Here is a 14,822-nt window from a genome sequence, read left to right on the forward strand (position 1 = left end):
TCCTCAGTTTTATTCATCAGATCTCGCATTTACTTTGTAATGTACAATGTTTTTAAATAAAAATTGTTGCGTATGCTGCCTCTGTGACCTTTACGGGATCATGAATTTTACATTCCGGAAGAACTTACACCAGTTTGTTCCATTGCACTTGGGTTCAAATGGCTCTGAGCACCATGCGACTTAACTTCTCAGGTCATCAGTCCCCTAGAACTTATAACTACTTAAACCTAACTAACCTAAGGACATCACACACATCCATGCCCGAGGCAGGATTCGAACCTGCGACCGTATCGGTCGCGCGGTTCCAGACTGTAGCGCCTAGAACCGCTTGGCCACTCCGGCCGGAGCACTTGTGTTCACTAGATTCAAATTTCAAATAAATTACAGCAATATCAAATGAACATAGTTTCCTTATTCGTGTTGTATTCTAAACATTACTGCAAATATGAGACCCATATTTCAAAAGTGATGACATTTGTTGGTTTTTTTCATTTCATTTACACACAAGCTACACTGATTCACGTTTCAGCTAAATTATTTCTCGAAAACAAGAAAAAAATTTTGTTTTATCTTAAATCAATTGAGGGTCTCAGCTCTGAGAATTTTCTCTACAGTGTGGTTTTCCCGCTTCTTAATTTTTTTTTCGATCAACAATTGAAACTGATTCATGTTCTTCAAAAAATGTTATGCGCTAAGTTTGAAATTTTAATAATTACTAATTTGAGACTATATTATTGTAATGTTTTGTAATTGAACTGTTGATGCAGTTTCTGCTTTACTATCATATACAAGAGCTGTATGCCAGAAAAGAGTCTTGTATTAGTTCCTTGTATTTTTTTATTTATATTCGGGTTCCATTAATACAGATGGTAAATGAATTAGTAGACTATGGAACGAGTAAACGTTTTCATTAAAATCAGTACAAAGACTTAAACTTTCAGAACTCATACGTTCCAGTTTGGTAATATTTCCACTCTCTCTTGATGTCATCAATCAATTCCTGAATCTCTTCATACTCCTCAAAAGCATCCCTCGCCACCGCCAAAGACTCGACAATCATCTTCAGACTTTGCCCCAAGTTACCCTTTTCGTTATTCAAGAAAAGGGTCAACTCTTGCATCAATCTGTTGATTTGTCCCCGAGTAAGACTTATCCTGCCGACTGCACCTCTAAGTCTCCAGAGCAGTTTGCACATCCTGGCCTGCTTAGGGTCCATCCTTTCTAACATACTTTCTGCCATTTGGTTCACCATCTCGTTCAAGAGCAGCTGTCCAGCAATCTTCCAGAATCCAGCCATCGTTCAGGATGGGTGCTTCAGCCTGAAAATAGAAGAGAACAGCCATTACTAACAGTTCAGCAGCAAATGGTACCAGTACGGATATCCAGCGGCACCCAGTAATCAAGTGTTCCCACTTTGTTAAGGTTTTGCGGCCATCTTTAGTAGCGCAAGAAGAGAGTCCGAAGTTTTGGCGAAGCAGCTTTGGAGTTTAGAAACACCAAAAGTCGCTAAAATTAAACGAGGCTCCTCAATCCAATAGAATTTATGTCAGACTTTATACAGAACTTACAGCTGGGATAGCTCACTTTTGAACCATAATATGTTGTCGATCCCTCGAATAAAAAGCTGTGTCAAGAGATCGGAAAATGTCACTGGTCACCCTCGTCTAGAAGAAAGGCGACAGAAGTGATCCATAAAACTACCGTCTAACTCAGTGGTGTCATCCTCAGAGTAAGAAAATATTTTGTTAGCGTCCACCTGCATAGGGAGAAATAATCGTCATAATAAATTAAGAGAAATCTGGCTCGCACGGAAAGTCTTCGTTTTTCCCGCGCGCTCTTCGACATTGAAATGGTAGAGAAGTAGCTTAAAAGAAGGTGGTTCGATGAACCCTCTGCCAGGCACTTGATTGTGAATAGCGGAGTAGTCATTTAGATGTAGATGTAGATGTAGATGATTCCTCCACCATGCCTGCCTAATGTGTTTTATCAATTCGCCTTTCAACACCTTCCCATTATCTCTTGCTAAAATGGGCATTGGTATTGCGTAGCTTCCTGTCCTGACTGTGACCCAGGCGTAATTAACTTTGGCCTTTAGCTGAATCACTACGATTATGATCAAGCTAGTAATAGAAATTAAGCACAATTGGGGAGATTACAAAGCTTTGTAAATGAGTCATATACGGGCCCAAAGAAACAGATTTGTACATCTAAAAAAATCATTTTGGGTATGTATATACGTCTCACAATGGTACAAGTATCATTTACTATCTGAAAAGAAGCACAGTGGGAGAACGAACGACCTGCTTTTCATAGGGGCGGAGGTGGATGTGAAAAAGGATTGATAGAAAAGCTTACCTCAGGAATTTTGAAGGAATTTCCGTCACCTAGGAATGGAAATGGGTGAGTAGCCGTCACATGTAAAAATATTCAATAAAGAAGGGTATTAGTATTGAATCCATAGTTTTCAGTCTCGCTAGGCTCATTGGTGAGAGCGCCAATGACGTTCCAGCCCAATGGGTGGGAGGGTGGAGAGGGGGGTGGTGAAGCGAAGGGTGGTAATACACGTATAAGCATATGTCCGTAACCTCTGAAGCGCTTTCTACCAAATTTGGCATACGTATCGCCTGCTACATGGGAAAAAAATTATTGTGGAAGTTAGACAGTCCTAGAACACAGATGGCTAAGGGTGGGGTTGGAATGGGGTCGCATAAAAGCATAACTCTGCAACGTCTGGAGCAACTTCAGCCAAGTTTAGTGTATGCATGACTCATCATTTGCATGAAAATACTACGGGTTGAATACACCGCTGCTATCCCAACGGTTGAGATAACATGTAAAATACTTGAAAACGATTTTTTCGTGTTTCTCGTATTTAGTTCACTTGGAATACTTTCAACATATGAATCACAATCTGCCTTTTATTTGTGTTGGCCGGTGCGTCGAATAAGTTACGACAGAAATGCAGTGAGTCAGCGTTTTTCTGGGCCAAAGATCATGACACCTGACTGAATACGCTAAGGATAGATTCCATATGGCCTAAGATACCACGTGCATTAAACACCCTCTCTGGAACCGCATGGCATAAAACAATTGCAAGAGAGTTGCCAGCGACTTTACTTTCTCTCGAAACGACTACCAGCTATTTCTGTCACTATGACTCAAACGAAGCGAAAGTCTATATAAAGGACGCGGAAAAACAATTCGACGAAACGTGTAGTGCAGAAAGAAGAAGGAATTTTAGTATAAGACCTAGGAGTCGCAGATGTACGAGAGAATACGCATTTTTCATTTACTTTGAACTTTTTAGGACATATCTAAACATTTTACTTTGACCTTTTTAGGACACATCGAAACATGAAACACGGGCGTGGTTTTCACTTCTAAAGTGCTGTATGGTACGTCAGCCAAGTAAGATACACGTGTCTGTGAAGCTTTAAGTTTTTCTTGTTCTCATCAAGCCGATTTTTTAGTTCAAACGTATTGTTTACGCATACATTTTCTGTGAATTACATTTCATTTTGAGTGAAGAGCCCATATGACAAATCTCAATTCAGCTCCTGTAGCGCCGAAAATATTGAAATGTGACCGGAACTTCCAATACTCAAATTATTTTGTATGTTGCTGTCTTTGTGTACTACACTCTTGGACAAATTGTTTTTTCGCACTATATATGTGACATATGTGTATGCCACTGGAAAGAAGTTAGTGCTGAATAAAACCGCCAGATAAAACCGCAAGAAGCTCACGTGTTGACAGATGTGATAGCGCTGAAATGAGTGGCACGGGGTACTTACACTGTTCAACCAGTTCACTTTATTGGACTAGAATTCATTGTTCGGTTTACAGGACAAAGGCCAACAGTAAACGCTGAAATATACGAGAAATGAAAGCGAGCGAGAGAGAAATTCTGTCAGACGATGCTAAAACGGCAGCACAACTTTTAATGTAACCTGAGCAACAAAGTGGATGATTCTGATGTGCGGTTGCAGTATTTATTAATCAATTTGTCTCCACAAACGAGAAAATATACACTGAGGAGACAAAATTCATGGGATACCTAATATCGTATCGGATCTCCTTTTGTCCCACGTAGTTCAGAAGCTCGACGTCGCATGAACTCAACAAGTGGCCGAAGTGCCTTGCAGAAGTACTGAGCCATGCAGTCCATAATTGCGAAAGTGTTACCAGTGGAGGATATTGTGCACGAACTGACCCCTCCATTATGACCCATAAATGTTCGATGGGATTCTTGTCGGGCGACAAGGGTGCCAAAAATGTCCAGAATGTTCTTCGAATCAATGGCAAACGTGACCCGGTGGTGCATTGTCATCAACAATTCTGTCGTTGTTTGGGAGCATGAAGTCCATGAGTAGATGCAAACGGTCTCCTAATAGAAAAGCATAGCCATTTCCAGTCAGTGATTGGGTCAGTTGGACCAAAGGACTCAGTCCAGTCCTTGTACGAACAGCCCACACCATTATGGAGCCAGAACCAGCTTGCAAAGTGCCTTGTTGACAACTTAAGTGCATGGGCTCGTGGTGCTTGCGCCACACTCGAACCCTACCATCAGTTCTTACCAACTGAAATCGGGATCACATTACTGGTCCATCTTTTCCAGTGGTCTAGGGTCCAACAGATGTGGTCACGAGCCCTGCAGAGGCGCTGGAGGCGATGTCGTGCTGTTAGCAAAGGCACTCGCTTGGGTTGTCTGCTGTCGTAGCCCATTAACGCCACATTTCGCCGCACTGTCGTAATGGATACGTTCGTCGTACGTCCCACATAGGCTTCTGTCGTTATATCACACAACACTGCTTGTCTGTTAGCACTGAGAACTCTACAAAAACACCTCTGGTCTCTGATGCCCATTGCTGGTCTTCATGTTTTACGTCGCGTTTTACGTCGCGGTTGGAGCAGATTTCCACCTTGGCTCCTCCGGAGACCCCGACGTATTTTAGATTTGACTAATTTTAAGAAAGATAGCACACCAGATTTTACATTCCAATCTCTGTTTTTTAACATTTAGATGTGCATCACGGTTTCACCGTCGTTTACACTGATGGCCCCAAACAGGAGAATTTCCTTGGTTGTTCGGTAGTGTTCCCTGATCATGTTACGCGGATTCGCCTCCCTGATGAATATACCGATTTCGCAGCAGAGCTCCACGCGATCCTGAAGGCACTGGAACAGATGAATCGTGTTTAGGGCAATCGATTTCTTCTCTGCTCCGATTCCCTCAGTGCCTTACAATCACTGCAGAATATGTACCCAACTGAGGAGATGGTCCAGCTGATATATGACCAACTGTACTTGCTGCAACGGCGGGGTAAGGAGATGTCCTTCTGCTGGGTGCCTGGCCATGTAGGAATATGGGGCGATGAACAAGCCGATCGGGCTGCCAAGGAGGCCTGCAGAGAGCAGGATGTGCTCCAGTGTCCTATTCCCTTGCAGTCTGTCATCTCCGCACTCCACAGGAAGTGCATGGAGTTGTGGGAGGAAGAATGGCTGGCCAACAAACTGCGGTTGGTCAAGCCAACAACTCGGCCGTGGCGTTCCTCCTGACGGTTGTTCAGGCGGGAAGAAGTGGCCCTCACACGTCTTCGGATCGAGCACTGTCCTCTAAGACATAGCTTTTTATTAGGGCGGGAGGATCCTCCGTTTTGTGATGGTTGTGGCGTACACATCTCTGTTCTGCATTTTATACTGTGATGCGAGGGCAGAAGCACAAGTTGATGGGGATCTGCCCTGTGTTTTAGCAAACGATGAGACGGGTCTGTCTAGGGTTTTTAAGTTTTGTGATGTGTCTGGACTCTGGCCTAAACTTTTCGGCTGGAGGTTTTAATGTACTGTAGCGTGTCTGACTCCTCCCTTTTTTCCTTGCGGTCAGCCAGCCACTGCTATACGAGGTGCATTCAAGTTCTAAGGCCTCCGATTTTATTTCTAATTAACCACTCACCCGAAATCGATGAAACTGGAGTTACTGCTCGACGTAATCGCCCTGCAGACGTACACATTTTTCAAAACGCTGACGCCATGATTCCATGGCAGCGGCGAAGGCTCCTTTAAGAGTCTGTTTTGACCACTGGAAAATCGCTGAGGCAATAGCAGCACGGCTGGTGAATGTGCGGCCACGGAGAGTGTCTTTCATTGTTGGAAAAAGCCAAAAGTCACTAGTAGCCAGGTCAGGTGAGTAGGGAGCATGAGGAATCACTTCAAAGTTGTTATCACGAAGAAACTGTTGCGTAACGTTAGCTCGATGTGCGGATGCGTTGTCTTGGTGAAACAGCACACGCGCAGCCCTTCCCGGACGTTTTTATTGCAGTGCAGGAAGGAATTTGTTCTTAAAAACATTTTCGTAAGATGCACCTGTTACCGTAGTGCCCTTTGGAACGCAATGGGTAAGGATTACGCCCTCGCTGTCCCAGAAAATGGACACCATCATTTTTTCAGCACTGGCGGTTACCCGAAATTTTTTTGGTGGCGGTGAATCTGTGTGCTTCCATTGAGCTGACTGGCGCTTTGTTTCCGGATTGAAAAATGGCATCCACGTCTCATCCATTGTCACAACCGACGAAAAGAAAGTCCCATTCATGCTGTCATTGCGCGTCAACATTGCTTGGCAACATGCCACATGGGCAGCCACGTCATCGTCCGTCATCATTTGTGGCACCCACCTGGATGACACTTTTCGCATTTTCAGGTCGTCATGCAGGATTGTGTACACAGAACCCACAGAAATGCCCACTCTGGAGGCAATCTGTTCAACAGTCATTCGGCGATCCCCCAAAACAATTCTCTTCACTTTCTCGATCATGTCGTCAGACCGGCTTGTGCGAGCCCGAGGTTGTTTCGGTTTGTTGTAACACGATGTTCTGCCTTCGTTAAACTGTCGCACCCACAAACGCACTTTCGACACATCCATAACTCCATCACCACATGTCTCCTACAACTGTAGATGAATTTCAATTGGTTTCACACCACCCAAATTCAGAAAACGAATGATTGCATGCTGTTCAAGAAAGCAAAACGTCGCCATTTTAAGTATTTAAAACAGTTCTCATTCTCGCCGCTGGCGGTAAAATTCCATCTGCCGTACAGTGCTGCCATCTCTGGGATGTATTGACAATGAACACGGCCTCATTTTAAAACTATGCGCATGTTTCTACCTGTTTCCAGTGCGGAGAAAAAAAATCGGAGGCCTTAGAAATTGAATGCACTTCGTATTGTTTTAGCTCCCTCTCCCACTTTCTTCATGTGTTGTCCATGTTTCACTGCTGATGACGTGCTTTGTCCCAAGCTTCGGTGGGGGTAGGCACATATTTTTCAAACCTTGTCACCTGTGTTTTATGTTCTGTTTTATCTTACTGTTCTAAGTCTTTTCTTGACACCCATCTCACTATGTTACTGAGCGGACGCTGAAGACCTTGCTGTCGTGCGCCCAAAAAACCCTCTTCTACCACTACTACTACTGATCTCTGTCCGTCAGCCACTGCGTTGTCCGGGGTGAGAGGTAATGCCTAAAATTTGGTATTATTAGCACGCGCTTAACACAGAGGCTTTCGGAATATTGAATTCTCTAACGATTCACAAAAGGGAACGTCACATGCGTCTACCTCCAACCATCACTCGTGCGGCCATAATCACGTCGGAAACCTTTTCACGTGAATCACTTGAGTACAAACGACAGCTTCGTCAATGCACTGCCCCTTTACACGTTGTGTAAGCGGTAGTACCGTTATCTGTTTAAGTGCATATTGTATCCCGTAACTTCTGTTACCTCAGTGCATGCTTAAACGGGTTGTTCGTTGCAAAACGACAGCAGCCATCTCTTAACTTCTGACAGTACTACAATATGGCTCCTAAGCTTTCCGTACATGTGCCCTGGAGGGTAGCTGTAGCTTGTAATGGTACTTGAATTACGTAACCATTACGGCACCTCACCTCAACCTCTCGATACCAGCAATATTCTACTGTTTCTGTAGAATAGTTAATATATTTCTGTGACAACATTCAGATTTGATTTCATTAATGTAGAGGTACTTTGATACATCGATATGTTTATATTACAATGATATTATTCTTATGTGTATTCTTTCTTTTGTCACTATGATCATTGTCGTACTTGTAACTCTGAATTCTGGGCGCGTAAGCGGTTATTAGAGAGTCAAGTCTTGGTCGTCATGTTGAAAAGACGAAAATTGTAGTCAGTTTATGAAACGCGAACTTTAACAGTGAGGAAGATATTTTCAAGTATGTTTTATATTGTGAAGTGATGTTGCAACAAGAGTAATAAAAAAAGAAGTGTAACTTAAATTCGGAGTGCTGATTACTTTTTTTACATCATCATTGTCTTAACTTGCAAAAGTTTAATCTTCAAGAATGGTTTACGAAACACATCTATAAAACTTTTGAATATCGCAGAATAATACCTAGGCCTCTTCGCATCCGAGCTTGGAATCATCATCACCGAGATTTTCGACGAATAAGCCATGAGTTCACAACGAGACCAGCGTGGGAAACACGAAAAGACGAGTGCATAGTGTGGTGTCACCGCCAGACACCACCCTTGCTATGTGGTAGCCTTTAAATCGGCTGCGGTCCGTTAGTATACGTCGGACCCGCGTGTCGCCACTATCAGTGATTGCAGACCGAGCGCCGCCACACGGCAGGTCTAGTCTAGAGAGACTCCCTAGCACTCGCCCCAGTTGTACAGCCGACTTTGCTAGCGATGGTTCACTGACAAATTACGCTCTCATTTGCCGAGACGATAGTTAGCATAGCCTTCGGCTACGTCATTTGCTACGACCTAGCAAGGTGCCATTACCAGTTACTATTGATGATGTAAAACATGTACCGTCAAGAACGATGTTCACCAATTATGGATTAAAGTTAAGTATTCCAGAAGCTACGTACGTTTTTTACTAATCTCATTTGCGTGTCCTGTTCCAGTCCTCACGCCAGCCTGCGTGAGCTTAAACGCGTGGCTTTCGGCTTCCTCCTAGTGGGTTGGCTGTCTTGCCAATCCACAACACCTAGTGTATCCATTATTTCAAGAAATGACTTTATTAACTGTGCTCTAATGACACCTGCCACATAATATAACTTTGTTGTTGCCCGAAAATGCAATATTTAGCAGCGTGAGCAACACTACAATCATAATTAATTTTTGACCTTTGTTGTGGTAGGGTTTTTAGAAGCTGTCGTTAGAAATGCGTGTCGCCTTCTTCCCAGAGGTCTACAAAGTGAGCCAGTAACGGGCACTGGTCGTTTTGGATGCTGTTTAAAACCTCGGTTCCAAAAGAACAGTCGGCAGTTCGATGACAATACGTTTAAAGCTGGCAGAAGCTCTTCTCAACCAACGAAGCGAGTGAATAGTCTGAAAGCGGGCAGGACATAGTGTATGTCACTGAATCGAAAGGAAATGATTTATAGAATGAAAACAAATACAAAAGAAACAACAGTAATGACAATGGGAGTAAATAAAAAGGTAAACATAATGCTGAACGGAGAAGTATTAGAACTCCTGCAAATCTTTAAAGAACTCAGAAGCAGGACTGAAGCCGACTGGATGTGCAGCACAGAAATTAAAACCCGAACGGCAATGTAGACACATTCATCTTAAAAGAAACGGTGATCTGCAGCAAAATGTATATGGATTTAAGGAAAAGGCTAATAAATTTTTTGCCTATATGGATCTGAAAAGTGTACACGGAGGCAGAAAAGCACTGAAAGGTCAGAGGCATTTGAAATGTGGACAGCGCGGAACGTGGAAAAATAAATTGGTTGGACAGAGTGAAAAAGAAATGAGATCAGTGGAAGAGCAAAGAAATATTTTTCTTTACTCATCATTCTTCTGACTGCAGTTTTAATCTGCCAGGAAGTTTCATATCAGCGCACACTCTGCTGCAGAGTGAAAATCTCATTCTGTAAACATCCCCCAGGCTGTGGCTAAGCCATGTCCCCGCAATATCCTTTCTTTCACGAGTGCTAGTTCTGCGGGGTTCGCAGAAGAGCTTCTGTAAAGTTTGGAAGGTAGGAGACGAGATACTGGCAGAAGTAAAGCTGTGAGGACCGGTCGTGAGTCGTGCTTCGGTAGCTCAGTTGGTAGGGCACTTGCCCGCGAAAGGCAAAGGTCCCGAGTTCGAGTCTCGGTCCAGCAAAAAGTTTTAATCTGCCAGGAAGTTTCATACCAGCGCACACTCCGCTGCAAAGTGAAAATCCCATTCTGGAAACATCCCCCAGGCTGTGGCTAAGCCATGTCTCCGCAATATCCTTTCTTTCAGGGTTGCTAGTTCTGCGAGGTTCGCAGGAGAGCTTCTGTAAAGTTTGGAAGGTAGGAGACGAGATACTGGCGGAAGTAAAGCTGTGAGGACGGGGCGTGAGTCGTGCTTGGGTAGCTCGGTTGGTAGAGCACTTGCCCGCAACAGGCAAAGGTCCCGAGTTCGAGTCTCGGTCCAGCACACAGTCTTAATCTGCTGGGAAGTTTCAGTCTTCTGACTGGTTTGATGCGGCCAGCCACGTATTCCTCTCCTGTGGCAACCTCTTACAGAAGCACTTTCAACCTCAATTATTTACTGGATACATTCCAGTCTATAGTTTCCGGCCTCTACAGCTCCCTCTAGTACTTCAGAAATCATTCCGTGACGTTTTAACAGATGTCCTATCATCCTGTCCCTTCCCCTAGTCAGTGGTTTCCACATATTCCATTCCTCTCCTATTCTGTTCAGAACCTCCTCACTCCTTACGTAACAGTCCATCTCATTTTCAACATTCGTCTTTACTGCCACATCTTAAATGCTTCGATTCTCTTCTGCTCCGCTTTTTCCACAGCCCATGTTTCACTAACGTACAATGCTGTGCTCAAAAAGTACAAACTCAGAAATTTATCCGTCTAATTAAGGCCTATGTTTGATACTAGTAGACTTCTCTTGGCCAGGAGTGTACTTTCTAATTTTGATATCCTCATTTCTCTGTCCGTCATTGGTCATTTTGTTGCCTAGGTTCCAGAATTCCTTAACTTAATCAACTTCATAACGATCAATCCTGAGGTTAAGGTTCTCGCTATTCTCATTTCTGCTACTTCTCATTACTTTCGTCTATAACTTACCTCTATTTTTCTCGAAATTTCGAACATCTTGCACCATTTTACACTGTCGAACGCTTTTTCCAGGTCGACAAATCCTATGAACGTGTCTTGATTTTTCTTTAGTCTTGCTTCCATTGTCTACAGCAATGTCAGAAGCGCCTGTCTGATGCATTTACCTTTCCTGAAGCCAAAGTAATCGTCATATCACACATACTCGATTTTCTTTTCCATTCATCTGTATATTATTCTTGTCAGTAACTTGAATGAATGAGCGATTAAGCTGATTGTGCGATAACTCTCGCATTATTCAGCTCTTAAAAAGTCTTCAGAATTGATATTTTTCCGGAAGTCAGATGATATGTCGCCAGACTCCATACATTCTACACACCAACGTGACTAGTTGTTTTGTTGCCACATCTAGCAATAATTTCAGTAATTCTGATAGAATGTTATCTATCCCTTCTGCCTTATTTGATCTTAAGTACTCCAAAGCTCTCTTAAATTCTGATCCTAATACTCGAGCCCCTATCTCTTCTAAATCGGCTCCTGTTCGTTCTTCGATCACTCCAGACATATCGACCTACTCATAGAGGTCTTCCTTTTACTCATTCCACATATCCACTCTCCTGTCTGCATTTAACAGTGGTATTCCCGTTGCCTTCATAATTTTACTGCCCTGGTCCACCTCGATAGCTGAGTGGTCTGCGCGACGGACTGTTATGTCAAGGGGCCCGGGTTCGATTCCCAGCTAGCTTGGAGATTTTCTCCACTCACAGACTGGGTGATGTCTCTTATCATCATCATCTCATCCTCATCTACACGCAAGTCGCCGAAGTGGCTTCAAACCAAAAGAACTGCACCAGACGGCAGGTCTACCTGACTGGAGACCCTAGCCACACGACATTTCCATTTTTTTACCACCCTTGCCTTTAATTTCAGCGAACGTTGTTTTCACTTTCCTGTATGGTGTCAGTGCTTCCGACAATCATTTCTTTCCGATTTCTTCACAGTTTTCATGCAGCCAGTTTAGCTTCCCTGCACATCCTGTTTATTTTATTCCTCAGTGACTGGTATTTCTGCATTCCTGAGCTTCTCTGAACGTTTTTCTGCTTCCTTATTTCATCTGTTAACTGAAGCATTTCTTCTGTTACCCCTGGTTTCTTCGCACTTACCTTCTTTGTACCTACGTTTTTCTTTCCTACTTCTGTGATTGCCCTTTTTAGAGATGTCCATTCCAACTATAATGCATATTGGGCTATTCCTAAATTATGATCTATGTCAGCTCCTGGGTAAGCCTTACAATCCATTATTCGATTTTGGAAACTGTCTGACCATGATGTAATCTAACTGGGACCTTCCCCTATCACGTGACCTTTTCCAAATATATCTCCTCCTCTTGTAATTCTTGAACAGAGTATTCGCTGACATTTAATAGAGAACTCAATTAGTCTTTCTCCTCTCTCTTTCCTTGTCCCAAGCCAAAATTCTCCTGACTTCTTCTACTTCTTCCTCTACAGCTGGATCCAGTCCCCAATAGCGATTAGATTTGCACGTGCCTTTATGGTCTGTCTTGGGCAGCGGCTTTGCCACAGTGAATACACCGGTTCCCATCAGATCACCGAAGTTAAGAGCTGTCGGGCGTGCATGGCCCTTGGATGAGTGACCATCTCGGCCACCATGCGCTGTTGCCATTTTGCAGGATGCACTCAGCCTTGTGATGCCAATTGAGGAGCTACTCGACCGAAAAGTAGCGGCTCCGGTCAAAGAAAACCATCATAACGACCGGGAGAGTGTTGTGCTGACCACACGTCCCTCCTGCCCAGATCCTCAGCTGAGGATGAAACGACGGTCGGATGGTCCCGATGGGCCACTTGTATTTTTTTTTACGTACTGTATTATCCCTTCAATATCCTACTTTTTCTATCTCTTCATCTTCAGCTTGCGACGTCGGCATGTATACCTAAACTATCGTTCTCCTACTCCCGTTATACCATTTTGTGCTACTGTTGATATTACCCTATACTCATATGAACAGAAATCCTCGTCTCTTTTTCATTTCACTACGCTGCCCCATACTGTATTTAAACTGAACCTTTGCATGTCCCTTTTCAGATTTTCTAGCTTCCCTACCACGTTAAAGCTGCTGACATTCCACGCCCCTACTCGTAGAACGTTATCCTTTCGTTGGTTATTCAAGTTTTTTCTTATGGTCACCTCCCCTTTGGCAATCCCCTCTCGGAAATCAGAAGCCTTTGCGATCATCATGACACTTTTTCAATTACAGGCCACATGTCCCGTGGTTACATTTTATGTGTCATTAATGTAATGGTTTCCATTGCCTTCTGCATACTCATGCCGTTGATCATTAGTGATTCTTTACTTTTTAAGGGAATTTTTCCACCGCAAGGACAAGAGAGTGCCCTGAATCTTAACAAGGCCGTTGGCAGAATGAGGGTGACTTATTATGCAAGAAGTTTCAGCCACCAATACTGATTATTAACCAAAATTTAAGCTGTGGCTGGTTTCGAACCCAGGACGTTTTTATTACTAATCAAAGACGGTATACCTTGAGACTTACTGGATGCAGTTGAAAAGATGGAAACGAATCTGTATTGGACATATATTAAGAATAAAAGAGGGTGTTATAAAAACAGCCTTGAAGGATGTGTGGAAGGAAAGAGGTGGCGAGGGAGGAAGAGATTTCAGAGTATGGATGATGCAGCGGATGGCACGCATACGTCGTGTGATCAAAAAGTAACGAGAATTTTTAATTTCACGGGCTGTATACATCCGACTTTCAAATTCCTATTTATCTTGTTGGTACGTATGCTCCTGATTTATATGTGCATTTTTAGGTGTTTTGAATATTTGCTGAAGGTCGAAAAGGTTATATGCATTTTCGAGTGCTCGGCGAATTTTTACTCTCAGAAAAGTTGGATCGGAGAATTTGCATTAAATTTTTTGAGTGTGTGCTTTAGTTTTATTAGGTCTGTCCACATTCGTTCCTTTTAATGTGTGTCAGGGCGCTGATGACCTCGATGTTGAGCGCCCATAAGCCCCAACACACACACACACACACACACACACACACACACACACACACACACACACACAGAACCGCGAATGGACGTCTTTTTGACACCAATGAAGAGATAAAAACAGAACCGCTGGAGTAACTGAAGACCACAACGAAAAGTGTGTTCCAGAAGTGCTTCCAAGATTGTAAAAAGCGCTAGCACAAGTCGATTACACACCGATGAGCCAAAACATTACGACCATCCATTTAATAGCATGTTCTTCCACTTTTAAAACGCACTATAGTATTGACATGGGTTCTACAAGCCCTTGACAGTATTCCACTATTATATCAGATGTCTATGCACCGGATGGTGGTTTAAAGGCTAACAGTTGGTGCCCAATATGTGTTCCAACAGGTACAGATCAGGCACGTCTGATGACCAAGACATCGATGCCATTCACTGTAATGACCCTCAAACCACTGTAGCGCAATTCTGCCCTTTCAATAGGGGTAAGTATCCTTCATCGCCATAGGTCGAGACTCCAAGGATGAAGCGATGCACCTGGTCTGCAAAAATGTTTATGTAGTTCACTGCAGTCACGATGCCTTCGATCACCACCACAGATCCCATGGAACCCAATTCAATGTGTCCCATAGCATAACTGAGTCTTTACCGGTTTGCATCTACGGAGCTGTACATGTTTCGTGCAGCTGTTGCCC

The 14,822-nt window shown here is 43.4% G+C and overlaps 1 long non-coding RNA gene across 2 annotated transcripts in view; it reads right to left on the reverse strand.

The window, feature by feature from the left end:
* Positions 1 to 819: 819 nt before the first annotated feature.
* LOC124717193 overlaps positions 820 to 14,822 on the reverse strand; it is a 67,432-nt gene continuing 53,429 nt past the window's right edge. For both annotated transcript variants that reach the window (XR_007005717.1, XR_007005718.1), the window contains exon 3: positions 820 to 1,319. This is a non-coding gene — a long non-coding RNA (uncharacterized LOC124717193). The remainder of the gene's footprint in view (positions 1,320 to 14,822) is intronic.

This window comes from Schistocerca piceifrons, chromosome 9 (assembly GCF_021461385.2).
Source record: "Schistocerca piceifrons isolate TAMUIC-IGC-003096 chromosome 9, iqSchPice1.1, whole genome shotgun sequence".
In the NCBI taxonomy this organism is placed as follows: domain Eukaryota; kingdom Metazoa; phylum Arthropoda; class Insecta; order Orthoptera; family Acrididae; genus Schistocerca; species Schistocerca piceifrons.